This window comes from Notolepis coatsorum (genome assembly GCF_963971535.1).
Source record: "Notolepis coatsorum genome assembly, chromosome: 1".
Classification (NCBI taxonomy): domain Eukaryota; kingdom Metazoa; phylum Chordata; class Actinopteri; order Aulopiformes; family Paralepididae; genus Notolepis; species Notolepis coatsorum.
Window position 1 is genome coordinate 185,923,066 of NC_140165.1, and position 14,355 is coordinate 185,937,420.

Sequence of the window (14,355 nt, forward strand, 5' to 3'; positions counted from 1 at the left end):
TGCCAAAAAAAGAAATGAAGAGTAATAAACTAAAATCTAGCAATGTTGTTACCAATGTTTACCACTGTTTTCCATATGTTACTGTTTTACCAATCTTATGCTACAGCAGTAAAGGTGTTAATAATTGAAATGGTTTGAAATCGTTTTTTTTTGAGAAATCATGGAATTAATGTAAAATCAACACAAAGAAAGTATATTTAGATTCAAAGGCAATTTTAATAGCTTTCTTTGAATACAGTTTCTCTCCTGTGAAATACAGTTAAAGCATTAACTTTTGACAGCCCTAGTATTTACAGAACAGACATAACATTGTTCAAATAACGTTGAAAACATGACAAACTGAATTTAAATAATCCACATCAGTAAAACTAAGAGGCCTTGATTTTCCATTTTAGCTTTAGCATAACAGATTTACCCTCAGTACCTCACTCCGTCTCTCCCTCACTATCTGGTAACGCATGGTCTGGTGGTTTCATAACAACACTGTGGCACATATTCGTTAAGGCACAGCACACAGTCACAATCTTGTCAATGAAAGAAAAGTCCTCGCCTTCAAATGGAACCAGCAGTTGGACTGGTATGGTATTATGTAGCATGCAATACTTATTGCGTACCAAACCGATCACTCTTTCAACATGGACCCTGCGGTGAGCTATTTGCCGTTTCTTTTCTACAGATTTTGGATCCATCTGGGCACGTCCTCTTGTGAATCCAGGGATTTTCACTGATGCACACATTAATGAAACATGGTCCCCAATGTCAAATCCACGGTCTGCTAAAACCAAGTCTCCAGGCAACAGTTTATTGAGGAGACCACTGTTCTCGGTCAGATGCTTGTCACTTACACGCCTTCCCCACCCGTTGGAAATGAAAGAGATAGACCCCTGTGGTGTAATGCCAATCAGGTACTTAACAGTGTGCTTTTGCTTGTAGTGGGAATATGTCTGTGCCTGTGCTTTCAGATTTGATGGTCTCTCAGTGCCAATTTCAAAGCAGTCCAGAATAACCGCAACACGATTGCCAAAAGCCTCTACAAACTGATGTGGCATGGTTAGTTGGAGGCAATGTCTACTCGGCCAGTGTACCAACTCTGAGAGGTGATGATGTAGTACACATAAGGTCTCTCTAAACACGGTGGCCACTGTTGTTCAGCTTACACAGAAGAGGTGTGCAAGGTGCTGTTGCGGCAGATTCAGCTTCAGTCGCATCAGAGTTAGGAGAAGCATCTGGAAAGGAGACAGTTTTCGGCCTGCCTTTGTCAGGCATGGAATAACTAATGTGTGCAAAGCCTGCAGCAAGGTCCAATATGGAAGGCCAGTGTAGAATCTGACCTTCACATCATCATCTTTCAAGGACTCCGCACTCATCTTCACCTGGGACAACTCTTTCCTCAGTGTCATGTTCTCCTCGAACAAGCAGTTCATTTCATCACGCATGGACTTCATTTCACCACGCATACGGTTACACCCACTGCATTCCTCCTGTTCTATGTGGTCCTGTAGTGGAGCTTCCACCTCTGACATCTGTGCAGCTTCAACTGGTGGTGTAGCTTCACGCACCTCTGACCTCTGTGGAGCTGCAGCTTCATCCATCGCTGGTCTGGGAGGAGCAGATTGATTGAACATTTTATTACCAGATTGCAGAATGGGTACAATACAGTACAGCTCAATACACACAATTGTTAAGGGGATGCAGACCAGAGAAAGACGTTCGTCTTGTTTACATCAGGGTCCCCCATTTTCAATTCATCATAATATATATGACATACAGATAGACAGTACTGTAACATCTAGACATTTATGACATACCGGTGTAGCTGTCTCTTCGTTTTCCGGGTAAAGCGATCAGTGTGTGTTGCTTTGACCTCTGTGTGCCCGAGGTCAACAGAAGGTGCCCAGTCTGGGTGGGTTTCATACATTTCATATGCTGGTTTCCCTGAAAAACACACAATTTCTTTGATTAGTTATGTAGCTAAGCAGGACTTGGGATTGTATTATGAGCCCCATTAGCTGGCAGAACATCAGCTACTTTTCTTGGGCCAAAACAGAACAGACATTACAAAGACAGCATGATGGAAGCAGGCTACTCTCTCATGATTCCATCTGTTTCCATCATGAGAGAGTAGCCTGCTTCCATCATGAGAGTAGCCTGCTTCCATCATGAGAGAGTAGCCTGCTTCTATCATGAGAGAGTAGCCTGCTTCCATCATGAGAGTAGCCTGCTTCCATCATGAGAGAGTAGCCTGCTTCCATCATGAGAGTAGCCTGCTTCCATCATGTTATGAGTGCTAAATTAGCTGGCTGGTGCTAGCATTCCTATCTACTCATGTATGCGGATCAAGGGGTAACGTTAACCCATGCATTAACATAGCTTTCTTTTTTCTTCTACAACTTACCGGAGTGAAAATGTCGTGAACATACCACCATGTTTTCAGAAATTGTGTTGAAGGTGATGTTAGGTCCTCTTACAGCCGATACCCACGCCATTCGACGCTTCTTTGTTATGACAGAGATCCGAGGTCCCTGGTTTGTTTTCCAAGTTGGAAAGGAGAAAAATCTAAGGCCATTAGCAACCCGTTTCCTATGCTTGTCATAAGACCGATTGTGGCAGTCCACAACACAGCAGTCCCGCACCATTTTAACGTAACGTTACCTCGGGAGAACTGTAAAAAAAAATTCGCGAAGACGTATTTCCCACTGCGTTCATTCATTCATTCATACTTGACAATGCCTTGCGGTTTTTCTATAACCCTACGTCACACTTTCACTCCCGGGCCTATAGTATAACCACACCTCTATGATAAAAACACACAGGGAACAATACACCTTTCAAATGTTTATTTCACCTCATTGTCATGGTGTTTGAAAAGTAGATTTATCATGGTGTTTGAAAAGTAAATTATCATGGTGTTTGAAAAGTGGATTTATCATAGTGTTTGAAATTTAGATTTATCATGGTGTTTGAAAAGTAGATTATCATGGTGTTTGAAGGCCTAAACCATTGCTGCAGTGGTACATTTCTCAATGCTAAAGATATCAGTGAGGAATATAAATATTTTGGAAACAGCTTTTTAATATAGTCTGGTTTGAAAAATAGTGAACCTATTCTTTAAAAGCTATTTACAACATATATTTTACAGGATATGTCACCAGACCCCCATGGGAAGTATCCAGATCTAGGGTTAAAGTGTGCAAACGCACGGATACACTTCCCAAAGGGCTCAGCTGACCTACCACACATGAATTTCCCCAAGACCACAAACAGACTCAGTGTGTGTCATGAATTTCCCCAAGGGGATTAATAAAGGAATATCTTATCTTATCTTATCTTAGACACGGGAGAATGCTTAAGAAACAATAAGAAATACATACTTTATTACAGGAAATATATAGCATACAAGTTCATAACCTAGATAAATAACTACTAACTAACCTAATCTAAAAGACCAGTGCCCGTAGGCCTAGGGTGGATAAAAGAGGAAGCGCTTCTCTGCACTGTAGGCCAACCCCAAGCTGCTACTCCCACCCCCACTATCTGTTCTGCCCCTAAAGCACTGCACACGTGGGAAACGGTGCCGATACTGCACCCAGGTCTGGAAATGGTCACGAACTAATCCAGAATCACACTGCACACTACACTACAAACATAGCCTGAGAATATAAATACCACACATCTGGTCTCAGGGAGTCACAGCACATAATCAAGTACTATTAAGAACAATACACACTGGTGGCACACAGCAAAGATAAGGGGGTATGTCTATAGTAGTGGGTATGGGGTGCTACGAGGTTTAGGTCTGGGGCCAGAATGTTCCTCCCACATCCTAGCCTAGGTTGGGGCAGTGAAAAGCGCTGGTCATAGTTGGTAGACAATATGACAAAAAGGATATAACGCGGTCCGGAGGCGCGTGGGCTGGGTGGTCTCTCCCCCCCTCTACCATGGCCCCGGGCTGAAAAGCGTTCCGACTGGGACCGGGGAATAGGGTACTTCTTAGTACAGAGCAGACCAGGGTAATGCGGTAGTGTCCTCCTGGCGGCAAGGAAATAGTACAGTTAATTACACACATCGAGCTCTGTTAGTCAATTGTTAGTCAATTGGCCGCCCCGTTGTACTGCTCTCCAACGAGCGGGCCCGTGTTAATAGTAGCAGCGTTTCAGCACGCGGTGCTCTCAATTCTCTTCAATTTGTAATGTCAGTTTGTATTATCCAACGTTCCTTATAGCACAGTTCATATATTCCATTTACTGATAGCTCGGGAAACAGTACATTCATCCGGCGCAGATATACCGATACTTTGTGTTTACTCACGGCGTGTGGCGTGGCTACAATGTCTCTCTCTTGGTTTCGGCTCCACTCATTCCCCAGAGAGAAAGTGAACACAGCAGGCTTTAGCAGTAAGTGTCTTCCGTGGCAAAAGGCACGAGAGAAGGGTAGCGTGTCCTCGTATCTCCGCAGTTCCGCGTTCCTGGTGTCGTCCGTGCGACTCTGTTCTGCTTACTGCCAAACACAAATCCTCCTTTCAACAGCGCCCGTCCTTGCGGGCACGCCCCTCCACGCCAGCCAGCCAATCCATCTCTTGCTCCCTCCAGCGGCACACCCAAGCTGCGTAAGAACGAGGGACCACATGTGTAGACTGTACGACTGCAATTAGGTTATCCCCCCCTGGTGGCCCCGCACTCGCCTGCTGTCACTGGCCTCTGCACATATCACCATCCCCACAGGACGGCTCCCCACGCTCCCACCGGGACTCCATGGACCTCACCTAAGAGGGAAGAAGGGACAGCAAGGCGCAGTACTGCGATAGGAGAGTCCAATACACAACACAGTCGGAATTACACTTGCCTGTTAAAACGGCCAGGTAAGCATCTAGGTCCTCATCAGGACCATCACTGGGCGTGTCCTCCTCTTGGGGTCCCCCAGGTACATCAACACACATACATACAGACACACACATACCCCCACCTGCGACATTTCCCCCCCCCTATTTCGATGGCTGTCCCGGTCATCACAGCTGGACCAAGCGGATGGGTGGCTTACCCAGGTTGCTGCGCCGGGATCGTCGAGGCGGTATCACCTCCAGGGGGACCACTGCAGGCTCTGCTTCGACCCCTGCATTCCCTCGGCCGCTCCCTCCTTCCCTGGGATCGACAGGCACCTCGATCTCTTCAGGGCCTCCTTCCACTCCATTCGACTCAAGGCCTGCTTCCTCTAGCTGTGCAGGTAACCTTGGTTCCTCCACAGGTCTTGGTACAGCGGGGCCAAGGTGAACCTCTGGGACCGGGGGGATGTAACCGCCCTGGGCGGTCGCCGGGAGCGGCAGGAAGGGGAAGCGGGGACCCTGGGCTTCTAGGGGTGCCCCACCTTCTGCCGGTCCCTCCAGCAAGTCATCTGGGTGTGGAGGCATTCCTGCTGGGCAGGGGCGGAGATTGTTTCGATGCAAGGTGCGACAAGGCCCCTCCTGGCCCTCCGGCCGGACCAGATACACGGGTTGGTCGGGTCGGTGCTGCCCGATAACCACATGGGGTCTTGGTACCCACCGTGGTGCCAACTTCCCATGGGCCCGCCGACGAAAGTTCCTTACCAAGACCCGCTCACCCGGCAGCAAGGGTACTGCTCGAGCCCCTCTGTCATAACGAGCCTGATCTCACCGCTGTCTCTTGGTCACATTCGCCTGTACACGCTCGTAGGCTTCAGTCAGCGTCTGGTGATGGCTGTGAACCCATCCCTCCAGAGTGGCTCTCTGTTGCGGGGGCGAGACGTTGTGTATCAAGTCCACTGGTAACCTGGCATGGCGACCGAACACCACAAAATGAGGAGTCATACCGGTACTAGCATGTATGGCATTATTGTAGGCTTGGACTAGGTATGGAAGCTGATGGTGCCAGTGTGGTTGGGTGTCTGGGTCGAGGGAGCCCAGCAGGGTGGTATGGAGTCGTGCGGCTCTTCACGCACCCGTACACGTCACATAACTGCTGCATCAGCCGGGACTCAAAAGCAGCTCCTTGATCCGTCAAAAACCGCTCTGGACACCCAAAGGGCTGGATCAGTGTTGTCCATAGCGCCTTGACCGTACTGGACGCCGTCTGATCCTTGGTGGGAACGGCAAAGGCGTAGCGAGAGAACAGGTCTGTCATCACCAGGATGTAGGGGTAGACATCGGCCGGCCGACCTAATGATAAGTAGTCCAGACCCACCACCTCAAATGGGTAACTACTCCTGATGGAGCTCAGAGGCGCCCGTTGTTCCGGTCCGGCCTTGCTTATTGCACATGTGGGGCATTCCTTGGTCCAGAGCTGTATTGCCTTGCCCATGCCTGCCCAGAAGAACCACCGCCGCAGCAAGGATAGCACCTTCTCGGCACTAGAATGGCCAGCTGCCCGATGGTACTCCTTCCAGAGACCCTTGGCCCGACTGAGGGGTACAACCAGTTGGTCAGCGGTCAGGTGTGTATCAAACTCCATCACTCTTCTCACAATGAGCCCTTTGTGGAGGTTCAGGCACTCCCACTCCGCCAGCAAGCCTCGTAGGCCCGGAGGTAATGGATGGCGGCGGTCTAGAGGTGGCGGTGCCCCCTGGGTTAGCCATCGATGGACTTGTCGCAGGTCCGGATCCTCCCACTGGCTCTGTATCCAGTCCAGTACCTCTGGGGCTGCCGCCTCCGTGTCCGCAGCTTCCTCCGCCTCCCTTCCCGGCGGGTCCTGTCCTTCCACTGCCTGGACCGTCGTGCTCCCAGCCTCTGGAAACCGAGACAATAGATCGGCATTCTGATTGACAGCCCCTGGCCGGTATTTGATCATGTAGGAGGACATCTTTGAATTTTTCGGTTACTGCCCACTTCAAAGCCAGCAGCTCCAACTTGAAGGAGCTGTAATTCTGGTCGTTGCGCTCCATCTGGGAAAGGCCACGGCTGGCGTATGCAATGACCCACTCTTGGCCCTCCTGGACCTGGGACAAGACTGCCCCTAGCCCCTCCAAGCTAGCATCCGTGTAGAGCCTGAACGGCTGGCCGTAGTCAGCGAAGGCCAAGATGGGGGCCTCCAACAGGTTCCTCTTCAGCTCCTCAAATGCCTGCTGACAGGGCAGCGCCCAGGTCACTGGCGCAGACGGTCGTCCAGCAGTACCCTGGAGCAGTCGGGTCAGAGGGGCGGCGATCCGGGCAAAGCCAGGGACGAACCGCCTATAATACCCCACGAATCCCAAGAATGACTTCACCTGTTTGGCCGTGGTGGGCACGGGCCAACTGCGGATGGCCTGAGTCTTCTCCGGCTCAGTCGCCACCCCTTGGCCGCTGACTATATGTCCTAGGTACCTCACCTCCCAGTGGAACAACCTGCACTTCCCCGGCTGGAGTTTGAGACCATGCTCCTGAAGCCGATGGAACACCATCTCCAGATGATCCAGGTGGCTCTGAAAGTCTGGGGAATAGACGATCACATCGTCCAGGTATATCAGAAGATGTTCATTCACCTGGCCACCCAGGCAACGCTGTATCAATCGTTGGAAGGTGGCGGGGGCATTGCACAGACCAAAGGGCATCCGTTCGAACTGGTACAACCCCAGTGTCGTGGCAAAGGCTGTCTTCTCCTGGTCCTCCGACGCCACTTCCACTTGCCAATAGCCACTGGCCAGATCCAGGGTACTGTACCAGGTCGCCTGGGTCAAATTGGTCAATGACTCCTTGTGGGTCACGGCGTTCAGCTTCCTGTAGTCTACGCAGAAGCGCCAGGATCCATCCTTCTTGCGGACCAACACCACTTGGGCCGCCCATGGACTGGAGCTCTCGCACACCACCTTGCTGTCGACCATCCCCTGCAGCAGCGTTCTAAGCTCCGCGTATAGCTTGGGTGGAATGGGATGGTACCTCTCCCGAATCGGTGGTGCGTTTCCAGTGGGGATATTATGTTGAACCACCTTGGTACGTCCAAAGTCCTCCTCGTGTGCAGCGAATACATGGGCCGCTGGAGGAACAGTGGATTTGAAAGCTTCCTGCCCCAGGTGTCCCCTCTGAAATATGCCCTCCCAGCATTCTGAAATAACGTTCATGCCCAACAGCCCATACTCCGTACTAATACAGTCATCGTTTACAATCACCACTCCCCGACCCAGTACCTCAATGCCGCCGATGGTGAAATCCAGAACCACGTAGCCCACAAACGGAATCTGTAGTCCATTGGCAGCTCGCAGGGTCAGCCATGGTAGTCCTCCGGCTCCCTGGAACCCTTCGCCACCGAAATGCCACTGAAAAAACGATTTGCCAGTCACCTGTGAACCCATGTCCAGCACACAGGGTATCTTCTTGCCCTGAATCAGGACCTCTACTTCTGGACAGTGCCCCACCACAGTCGGTCTCTGCAGGGCCTCCATCATACCTCCTGGACCGGTCACTTGCCCTGCAGTGACCGGGGCTGCTGAAAATCCGGGGGAGGCGCCGTCCTATGCGTGCAGTACCTCTCGATATGGCCTGCCTCCCCGCAGTTCCTGCAGATGGGCCGGCCCTGCTCATCCCACTGGTAGTCACGCGGCTCCCGGTTGTCAGGGCGCGGCCTGGCAGAAGGTCTAGCTGGAGGGCCTGGCTGTCCCCACCTCTGCGCCGGCTCGGGTCCACGTCCAGAACCCTGCATCTGGCTCCGTATTTCCTCTGCGAGGGTGCTCCCCAGGAGTGCTACCTGGTCACGTAGTTCTTTCTGTAGCTCCATACGTAGAGAGTCTTTCAGCTGTTGTAGGCCGCTCTGGGGTAATGCTTCCATGCCGGGAGGTGGGATAGCTGGGGAAGCTCGGGTCTGGCAAGCCGCCACCACTTCAGTGGAAGCTTGTTCTTCTCGCTCTATGGAGCTCGCTTCCTGCCGAACCTCCTCAAAGGTTGTCTCTGGGTTCCATCTCAGGTGGCGTAGGAGCTCGCGTTTGATGGGGCCTTCCTGCAGGCCTTTAGTAAACTGCGCCCTCAGTCTCTTGTTTTCCTCTCCTGCACTATCGGGGTCACTAACTCGCCACGTGTAAAGGCACTCTCTAAGGCGCAGGGTGAATTCCTCTATCCCTTCCTTCTCAGCCTGCCTACAATTGAAAAACCCCTCTTGAAGGGTATCAGAAGACCTATGGTCCCCGTACTTCAGGGTTAATGCCTTGATTACTTCCTGGGGGGAAGATTTAATAGCTTCTGAGAGGAGCATGGCTTCTCTATGTGCAGGGCCATCAAGGGAGCTAAACAGGAAGTCTATTCCCTGTGGGGGTGGTAAAGTTTGCACTCGCAAAAAGGCCTCCACCTGGGTTAGCCACTGACTAAATTTAGTGGTCCTCTTTCCTCCACTAAACTTAGGAACCCAATGCGACCCCAAGTACCAGGGCATCATGACTGCTTGCACCCTAGTTTCTCTAGCATTCTCATCGACCATGTTTGCTGTGGACTATGGGGAAATCCTACCGACTACGCCAAAATATGTCACCAGACCCCCATGGGAAGTATCCAGATCTAGGGTTAAAGTGTGCAAACGCACGGATACACCTCCCAAAGGGCTCAGCTGACCTACCACACATGAATTTCCCCAAGACCACAAACAGACACGGGAGAATGCTTAAGAAACAATAAGAAATGCTTTATTACAGGAAATATATAGCATACAAGTTCATAACCTAGATAAATAACTACTAACTAACCTAATCTAAAAGACCAGTGCCCGTAGGCCTAGGGTGGATAAAAGAGGAAGCGCTTCTCTGCACTGTAGGCCAACCCCAAGCTGCTACTCCCACCCCCACTATCTGTTCTGCCCCTAAAGCACTGCACACGTGGGAAACGGTGCCGATACTGCACCCAGGTCTGGAAATGGTCACGAACTAATCCAGAATCACACTGCACACTACACTACAAACATAGCCTGAGAATATAAATACCACACATCTGGTCTCAGGGAGTCACAGCACATAATCAAGTACTATTAAGAACAATACACACTGGTGGCACACAGCAAAGATAAGGGGGCATGTCTATAGTAGTGGGTATGGGGTGCTATGAGGTTTAGGTCTGGGGCCAGAATGTTCCTCCCACATCCTAGCCTAGGTTGGGGCAGTGAAAAGCGCTGGTCATAGTTGGTAGACAATACGACAAAAAGGATATAACGCGGCCCGGAGGCGCGTAGGCGGGGAGGGTCTCTCCCCCCCTCCCTCTCTCTCCCACGGCCCCGGGCTGAAAAGCGTTCCGACTGGGACCGGGGAATAGGGTACTTCTTAGTACAGAGCAGACCAGGGTAATGCGGTAGTGTCCTCCTGGCGGCAAGGAAATAGCACAGTTAATTACACACGTCGAGCTCCTACGTTCATCTGTTAGTCAGTTGGCCGCCCCGTTGTACTGCTCACCAACGAGCGGGCCTGTGTTAATAGTAGCAGCGTTTCAGCATGCGGTGCTCTCAATTCTCTTCAATTTGTAATGTCAGTTTGTATTATCCAACGTTCCTTATAGCACAGTTCATATATTCCATTTACTGATAGCTCAGGAAACAGTACATTCATCCGGCGCAGATATACCGATACTTTGTGTTTACTCACGGCGTGTGGCGTGGCTACAATGTCTCTCTCTTGGTTTCGGCTCCACTTGTTCCCCAGAGAGAAAGTGAACACAGCAGGCTTGAGCAGTAAGTGTCTTCCGTGGCAAAAGGCACGAGAGAAGGGTAGCGTGTCCTCGTATCTCCGCAGTTCCGCGTTCCTGGTGTCGTCCGTGCGACTCTGTTCTGCTTACTGCCAAACACAAATCCTCCTTTCAACAGCGCCCGTCCTTCTGGGCACCGCCCCTCCACGCCAGCCAGCCAATCCATTTCTTGCTCCCTCCAGCGGCACACCCCAGCTGCGTAAGAAAGAGGGACCACATGTGTAGACTGTACGACTGCAATTAGGTTATCCCCCCCTGGTGGCCCCGCACTCGCCTGCTGTCACTGGCCTCTGCACATATCACCATCCCCACAGGACGGCTCCCCACGCTCCCACCGGGACTCCATGGACCTCACCTAAGAGGGAAGAAGGGACAGCATGGCGCAGTACTGCGTTAGGAGAGTCCAATACACAACACAGTCGGAATTACACTTGCCTGTTAAAATGGCCAGGTAAGCATCTAGGTCCTCATCAGGACCATCACTGGGCGTGTCCTCCTCTTGGGGTCCCGCAGGTACATCAACACACATACATACAGACACACACATACCCCCACCCGCGACAGATATAAAACAGTTTAACAGTTAAAGATAATTTGAGTGCCGTTGAGCTTCTTCCTTTCTCTCTCCTAACTCTCCTTCTCCCCTCCTGCCCTCTCCTTATGTCATCCTATACTCCCCTTCTCTCCTTCTGTACTCCCCATCTCTCCTCCTGTACTCCCCTTCTCTCCTCTTGTCCTCTCCTTCTCTCCTCATGTCCTCTCCTCTCCTTCTCTCATCCTGTCCTCTCATTCTCTCTTCTACTGTATCTCTCCCTCCCCCCTCTCTATCTTCCCCATTCTCTCCATTAAAGTTAATATATTGTACCTGGATACTGGCTGGATCAGTGGGATATTTTAATGGCAACAGGAGAGCATTCAAGTTATTTGTTGTTGTGTCGTTTGAATCATTTCTCTCCCTATCATCATTTTCATCCTCGCTTTCTTTAGCATCTCCATGACCGTCTTCATCATCATTTCTCTCCATAGCATCATCTGCATTCTCTTTCCTCAACTTCTTCATCATTTCTCTCCATAGAATCATCTGCATTTCTCTTTCCTCGACTTCTTTATAATTTCTCTCCATAGAATCATCTGCATTTTCTCTTTCCTCCACTTCTTCACCATCTCTCTTCCTGATTTGAATATCTCCATCTTCATTGTCTGTAGGCTACTGTCTTTATCTAAGGTGGAGCAAATAATATTTGTTTTATAATAGTAATATAATTGTACTGTATATAATATTCGTACTGTAGCCTACAATGTTATAATTGTATTATAAAATAATATCTCATATAGTACTACCACCACTAGCCCTCTTGCCTTGATTGGAATAAAAAGGGTCTATGGTTGGTAAATTTAAATGTTTAAGACACAATTGTCTGTCCAAAATAAGCATTATTGACCATGTTAGCACCAGATTCTCAGTTATAATCCAAACTATGGCTCTGTGAGACAAGCTTGTACATGTATCTAGTAGTGAGGACTTACAAATACATAACTGTATCTTTATCTCCTCCCTTACTATTGTTGCTTTTAGACCCAATTTTTCAAAGAGCATTTTTCAGCTGCTTTTTAATATTCTTCCGATTTCTTTCTCTCCTTGGCATTCTGTAATCATAAAATATAGGCCAATGCAGTGCTAAACCCACTTCTTATCAGGTGGGGGCCCACATGAGGACGATTTGCCCACCTGCACTTTGGCGACCTCTAGTGGCTCGGTTATGCATATTTTTTAATACAATATATAAGTTGCCTGTCGATAGCCCTTTCAGGTGACAAAATCCGCTCAGCGGTTCTCGGGTTACATGCCGATATGTGAGGCTTGCATGAAGTACACGGTATTGCGCAAATACTACTCCCGACTCATGGGGCTCTAGTTCCGTCAATCATTTGGCGATCTCGAAGATTATTGGACAGGGGTGTAGCCAATGAGTGTGGCTTTCCAATGATGCCCCACCTAGGGATGTATGAATTAGGGATCTAGGTGAAAAGTCACGAGCGAAAACAGGAAGAGAAAATCTGCAGAATTTGTTGAAGTCTATGAGAAAACTGAGCTTTTCTTTTGTACACAGTTGACCAAAATCACTCCTAATCACTCATTTCTGAACGGATCTTTATGATCTACATAAGACTTCAGGCTATGGATCTCGGGTGTTTTTTAAGCCTCCAGCCATTCTGGGAAAAACTACTTCTGGACTACTACAGAAAAACGTGAGTAACACGTTTTTCTACAACTCAAGTTCAGACCTATGTTACTCTATTTCATTAGCACTAAAGGTGAGTTGTCCTTATTTCATCAGAAACTCCAGAATGTCATCTTTCAAAAGAGACCAGACTCATCATGCATGTGGTATAAGTATAAAGTATAGTATTTTGGTTTGCAAAAAAAGTATGCAGTCCTCAAAAACTAAAACTAAAATGACCAATTTTGGGGTTTACTACCACTCTTAAATTAGCGTTACAAAGCAATTCACACTGAACTTACTTTAAAGTGCTATGGGTATATTTTGTGCAAATAATCCTAAAATAATTTGTACACTTTATTTCTAAATTGAGAACACAGGTTAGCATAGAATCAGCTAAGCAAGGTACCTAGTTTAGTTAGCTAACTACAGTAGTAATACAGCTAGCCTATAGGCTAAAACATACTGCCATCAATAAAAGCACTTGCAGTGTACATACATTAGTATTTAGTAATGCATAATTGGTAAAACAAACTCAATCTTTGCAACTTCAAAGAAAGCTTGCTGTATTACCTACCTCACACACAGCAGTAGGATGCAGGGTTACAGCTCAGACTGCAACCCTTGTGCCTCCCTAGAACTGGTAGCACTCATGAGGCTTAAGAGATGAAAGTATGGATCAAGTTGAAAGTCCTATAATTTTAACTGTTTACTTTTTTTTTTTTAAATGTCCCACAATTAACATTAAAAGCCTAATCTCGGTCAGAAATAGCCGAGAGGCTAACGTTAGTAAGCACCGGTTATTACTAATATATTACTAAAAGGTATGTATTGTTTTATAATGCATGCCTGGTGTAATTATTCTGTTTATTTATCGATATATGATGTGAAAATTAGGGAGGAGATATATATATTTTTTTAGACTATTGCGTTTTTATTGCGTTTTTATTAACATGGAAGTGGATGGGATGAAACTGGACGCCAGGGTATCTCGTGTACCCCTATATTAATAACTTTTTTTTAGAGCGTTTCAAATCATAATCTTTTGACATAATGAAAATATATGTAAAATGAAGATATGGTCCCAATTTCATGAAATAATAATAAACACAGACACTGCTGTGCTCACACACACACAAAAAAATTCAAGAAAGACAGAATCGGTACCAGGGAGGCACAAGCATAGGCGGAGTTTGAACTTGACGCCAGGGGGTGTGACTGCTTGGCGAACGATACGGGCGCGCACGATTTTTTTGACCTTTATTTTATTATTTTAGCGTTTTTACAATGCCCTAACCCCTAATTTTTTATTTTATTTAGGTAGTACAGCAGCACACACACACACTCACACACACAGCACTACGGGGGATCATTTTTAACTGACTTGAAAAATGGAGGCTCTAATTATTATTATTCATAGAGACTCTCGGTCTCGAGCAATAATAATTATTACAGCCTCCATTTTTCGTGGACGAAAAATATACCAGACTATAGATA